Source organism: Callospermophilus lateralis, chromosome 13, assembly GCF_048772815.1.
Source record: "Callospermophilus lateralis isolate mCalLat2 chromosome 13, mCalLat2.hap1, whole genome shotgun sequence".
Taxonomy (NCBI): domain Eukaryota; kingdom Metazoa; phylum Chordata; class Mammalia; order Rodentia; family Sciuridae; genus Callospermophilus; species Callospermophilus lateralis.
In genome coordinates, this window is record NC_135317.1 from 10353447 (window position 1) to 10359135 (window position 5689).

General features: G+C 40.4%; 1 pseudogene; it reads right to left on the reverse strand.

Moving 5' to 3' along the window:
* Positions 1-587: 587 nt before the first annotated feature.
* On the reverse strand, positions 588-3102 carry LOC143379540 (cTAGE family member 2-like; annotated as a pseudogene).
* Positions 3103-5689: the final 2587 nt, after the last annotated feature.

A 5689-nucleotide genomic window follows, 5' to 3' on the forward strand; every position in this document is an offset into this window, starting at 1 on the left:
TGTTTTCTGGTGTACTCCTAATATGCTCTAGTTATTCTTTTTTTTTAATGGAAAAACTAGCTGATTTTTATTAAATTTATCAATGCCAAAAAAGACTTTAAATCAATTAAGATCTTTCATTTAGCATAGAGTTACTTTCACATTTGCAACAATCACAGTAAATATGTTTATTTGTATAAAGGGACACACTTTGATTGGAGTTTAAAATATCCCCCATTGCAGGATTACATATATAAAACTCTTTGTTGCTCATATAATAGTTGATTAATCAAATTAAATGTTGTACTCTCTAGAATAAGATAAAATGAAAAAAAATTACTCATCAGATTCATATATAAGCCATCTTTATTTACAAAATATTATCTTAAGAATTATAATTTCATTAAGCTTCAATTGGAGCAAAAGTATAATCACTTAAGTAAAGGTAGTTACTTAAACTAAAAATGAGAGATAAATTACTTTTGAAGGCAGATAAAAAAATATTGTCAGGTTTCTTGTTGTGCTTCTGGAGGTTCAGTAGCAGGCTCATTTAAAGGTGGAGCATTTTGTTTCCTTAAATCAACCCGGAAGGGAACTCACTTCTACTTTCAGAATGTGGGGGTGGGAGGCGGGGGAAGAAATTCAGCTCTTGGGGGGAGATAATGAGGAGAACACCACTGTACCACTGGGAATGGAGAGGGTGGTGGGCCCGGTGGAAAATATTCTCTAGATGCTCCATACCTGTTTCCTGGAGGAGGTGGAGGGAAAAAAGGTCCTCTTCTCATGAACTGACTCCTTGGATCCACTGGAAACAATGAACCTCTGATTGGAGGGAAAGGTGAGAAAGCAAAGGCAGAGCCAGTTGCTTGGTTTTCAGCAGGGAGAAATGAATCTGGCACATTGGAATCACCAAGATTGACTTTGGTATCATTTCTGGATTCCATATCATTACTGGATCCTATTTCTGAAGATGTAGGCCCATCCATTTTATCCAAAGCGGGCATAGTGGAACTTCTGAGTTTGCTGGTCCAGATGGTTTACCAGAATTAAAGTAAAATCCATCTTGCCTTGGTAGAGAAAACTGTGGATCAGAATATGGTTGGCCTGGTGGAGGGATAATTTTCCTATGGGCCTGTTCCCATGAAGGTGCCAGGGGCATGGTGTCAGAAGGTGCTCTTTGAGGATCAGTTAACTTATCACAGTTTCTCTTCTTTCATTGCTAGTCGGATGGTCCAGAGGATTCTCTGGACCCCTTGAGCCTCTTCCTCCTCCCACTGGCACCAAAGGTGAGAGTATGCATAGACTCTCCTTTTCTGAATGAGAAGGTCTTGTTTCACATGAAGGTGGACCCAATGGTGAGGGACCATTTGGGCAATTTGCTCTGCCAAAGGCTATATTTGAAACTTCAAGTGCAGAATGATCTTTTTCTACAAGTTTAAATTTGAACTCCATTTTAGTTAATTTTTGTCTGTGGTGAGCATTTTGTTTCCTTAAATCATTGAGGTATCTTTCAGCATTCTGAGCTGCCAACTCATTACCGTGTGCTTTTTTCTCATAGTACATAATATGCCCCTGATAAAAATGAATGGTTGTTTCCAATTCTTCTTCAAGATCTTTGGCTCACTTTCTACAGGTCTCCAGCAGTTTAGTTGTATGGCTGATCTTTTCTTCCACTTTGGAAAGTTTCTCCTCTTGCTGTACCTGGTAACTTTCCTCTCCTATTAATTTCCTTTGGAGTTCCATTACATTTTCTTGATATAGTTCCATCATGACTTTAAGTTTCTGCTGAAGATTCTTATTCTCACTTACAAACTGTGTATTTTCTGCTTGCAAAGATGCTTGTTCTGTCTTAAGATTTTTAATGTGTTCTGTAAGTTCTTCCTTTGGTTTACCTACATCAGATAATAAAGTAAAAAATTGAGTACTTTCTCTTTCTATGGTTTTAAAAGGGGCCTTTAACTTAGCAACATAAACCAGTTTCTTCAAAGCCCCTTTTGGCTTATCTTCTAAGTGAGCACCAATTTCTGATTCACTCTTCATTTCCAACTCCAAGTTACCTTCATCTATTAGGACTTCTCCAAGCACAGGAGCCCCATTTTTTATCTGCAGCAAGTGTTCAGTCAGAAACTTAATGTGATTTTCTTTATCTTTTAGAACTTGTTCTGCATGTACTTTAGAGAGTACCAATGTCATTTTCTGTTTATTGAGGCTATTCAATTTTTCTTTCATACTTCAATGTCTTCTAAGAGCTGTTTCTGACTTTCCTGAAGTTGAGAATTTTCAATGAAAGCCTCTTTTATTGCTACTGTAACCCCTTCTTCATTCATTTGAAATATTCTCAAGGTTGTTTTAGCTTTAGGTATTTGTGATCTGAGGGATTTTGATTCTTCTTCTAGGGACTTAATCTTTTTTGATATATCCGCCATCAATTCATCCTGTTGAGAATGTTTGGTTTTCTTTTCTTTTAGCTCTTTTTCTAGAAAGACTATTTCATCCTTAAGTTTAGATACAGACCTATCCAGGTTTTCATATATTGCCTCCAAATTTTCTGTTTTTATCAACTTCTATTCTAAAACGGTATCCTTTAAAGATGATTCTAAGCCTCATACTCTTTTTGAACAAGTTTAACTTTTTCAAGTATTTCACATTTTTCTTCAATTAGTCCAGAAACTTTTAGAGCAACCTCTTTTTCTCTTCTGATGTAACTAATGCCTGCTTCTCACAGACTGATAACTTCTCCACAAAAACAAGAGAACAACAAAAAATCCAATAGCTGTACATATCACCAACTCCCACGGACAGCCATAAGGACTAGGGTGTGTTTCCATGTCTTCAGACAAGGCAGACTACAACCCTGCTTACTTCTTCCAGGACCACCCCCAAGTAGGGCTGAGGGGTAGCTCTTTCCCCCTCATCACAATAAGGCTACTTTGGCTATTCCCTCTACAACCACACCATGCTCAGCCAAGCCAAAACAGCCTGCAGACAATCAGGCCTTTGGTCAGGAACAAACCTGCACCAGGCAACAGAGCAGACCATTATGAACCAGCAGGTGGGGGGAAGGTTGTGGGCATGGGCATGGAGAGCCCTGGTCATGGGCTCCCAGGGGCCTAGCACACTCATGCTGCCTGTCAGGGAAGTCGTGGCCCCTTCACTATGCTGTGCATCCTGAAGCAGCACAGGTTCAAGCCTGCCCCAATCAAACCAGAGAAGAGTGTTCTCCAGGCCACCCACCTGTTGGTTTGGTCTAGTCCAGGTCAAGGCAGAACTTCTATACAGTCATAATATCATCCAGCTTGATGTCACTAAAATTCTAAAGCTCTACAAATTTTAAAGAGCTAGTACATCATATACTTATATTTGAATCACTTGTTTTTTTGTTTTAATGACTCATTTCTTTTCCTCCTCTTTTGTCCCCTCTTTTCTTTCCTTCCTTCCTTCTTTCTCCCTTTCCTTTTCTTGCAGTGTTGGGGGTTAAACTCCAAGGGGTTAAACTCCTTATACATGCAGCAAGCTCTGTACCTCTCTTCTACCTTCCAGCCATGTTGACACTTTCTGCAGAAGTAATCTAAATTTTTTCCATAGATTAAACTCTGTTAGACTATTTTAAAAATAATTTCAGAAGAGTTGTATACATGGGCACAAGTCAGTTTGATAAGTTATTTTTAAATAGAACAGCATATCTAATGTTTCTAAAAAGAAGGATCTTAAAACTTGAATTGGTTTTCATGTCAGTTTTTGTAGACTACTATTTATTTAAGAGTCTTCAAAATCTGTTTCCAGATGTTCTTTTCACTTCTCATAGGAAGGAAACACTTCTAAGCAAGGTAGTCATTATAAATATATGGCAAACGGAAGGATAAAATCAGTGAGATCCTGCCTCAAACAAAACTAAATGAAATGTTGCATGGGATTCTCACCCAGAGACAGGGGACACCAGGGTATTCAATAGGAAGCAGTGTTTATTTGTGTGCTTCCAACCTCAGTGGATTCTTATCCAAAGGCTGAGCATTTAGTATAGGGAGTGATCACTTATATATTCTGGTTAGTTTCCTTTTACATACTAGCCTTTGTCTTCATAGGAGGTAATACACATTCCTATTTGGGCATTGTATTTCTATATTACAAAGTAGCAAGAAGGTTCAAAATTGATTTCCCAAAAGCTCACAATGATACATATGGCATCATATTCTCTTTCCTTTGTTCTGAGAAGTCTGTACCACAAAATGTAGCTAAATGGTAAAGCACCCTTGGCTTCTATTCCCAGTACCAAACTAAATAAATGGCAGATTCACTTAATTTATGGCAGAGAATTTAGCATTATAATGAGTTTTAAAGGTCACTTAGAAGAGGAGCTATGAATCTTTGGCTGGTTTAATTTGGTTCTTCCAGGCCTTTTCTAAAGAGCTGTTTCTGAAATAATGAAACAACTTCAAGGGCTGTTAGCTGAGCAGCTCTCTGCCTGCAATCACAGGTGTTCCTAAGTTCCTGCTGGCAGCTCATCACTTTTTTCCTGGTAGGGAGAAAAGTCTGAAGGTGGCAGAGCTTGACTTCTTGGGGGATCTCTTCCTTTTAGGCTATTCTAAAAAAAACTTCCTTCAGCACCTCCAGTATCTGAGATGCAGAGAGTTTGAATGGCCTCGAAATCTAGATCTTTGAGACCTGATCCTGGCCCTCACCTCACTCCACATTTCTTGGTTGTTTCCTGGGGCACCTCAAGGCCCTGATTTTGGAGGGTTCCACTTCCATCTCGCCTCTATACCCCCCAGTGCACCCAGGGCTTCAGTTGCAGTACCTAACTGGGAACAAGGTTCTCCAGGTAGGAGTTGCAGCCTTCCTGGCAGCTATCTTGACCTTGACCCTCAAAGAGTGCAGTGCCTCTGGGGCTACTTAGTGGACCAGCTTTTTGTTACTTATGGGGTTGAGTCTTAGCCTTTGTTGCCAGAGAGTTGTTTCTCCCTTAGATCTCCCTCCCTGAGATATTTAGTCTTTGATTGAGGCTGAAGGCTATCTAGGTGGCAGTCAGTTGCTTTTCTCACTTCCTTACCCACTGGTACCAGAACCAACTTTCTCTCTTACAGCCCATTGCCCAAGGCACAGGTGATCCAGGAGGCTTTGAAGGTCTGTGTTGTGGGAATGAGTGGAGCCACTGTGCATTCAGCAATGTGAGACACTTGTTTTGAGAGGCTGAATGATGAGAGTCATCTGCAGATTTTCTTCTACATCACCTTGACAATGAGGTTGTGATGGATGCAGTCAGGAATTCCATTATATCAGCTGTCATTTGTGGCTAGAGACTGACCTAGAAGCCTGTAGTCCTGGGACCAGAGAGGAGAAAACAGATTTGGGCATATTGTTGAATAAAGAAATTGATGGTTAGGGGTACAAAGGGTGCTGCGAAGGGTTAAAACACCTCTAAAGACCTTCCTGGGATACTTGGTAAGAGACGCCAAGAGGAAAGGCAGGGCTCCTGACCCACCAGCTCATGAGCCATCACTGCTCAATAGCCACAGAGTCAAAGCCACAAACTCATGCAGTGCTGGCCTCTGAAGGAGGTGACTGGAGCTTAGAAGGCCAGAGCTGTCCAGGTCCTAGTAGGATGGTTTCAGTGTCCAGTTGTGATTTCAGGCTTGGTGGCTACTCACTGGTATGTCTCCTGTTTTGCTGTGCTTATGAAGTAAACTGCTATAGACATTTGTGTGCAGTTGTG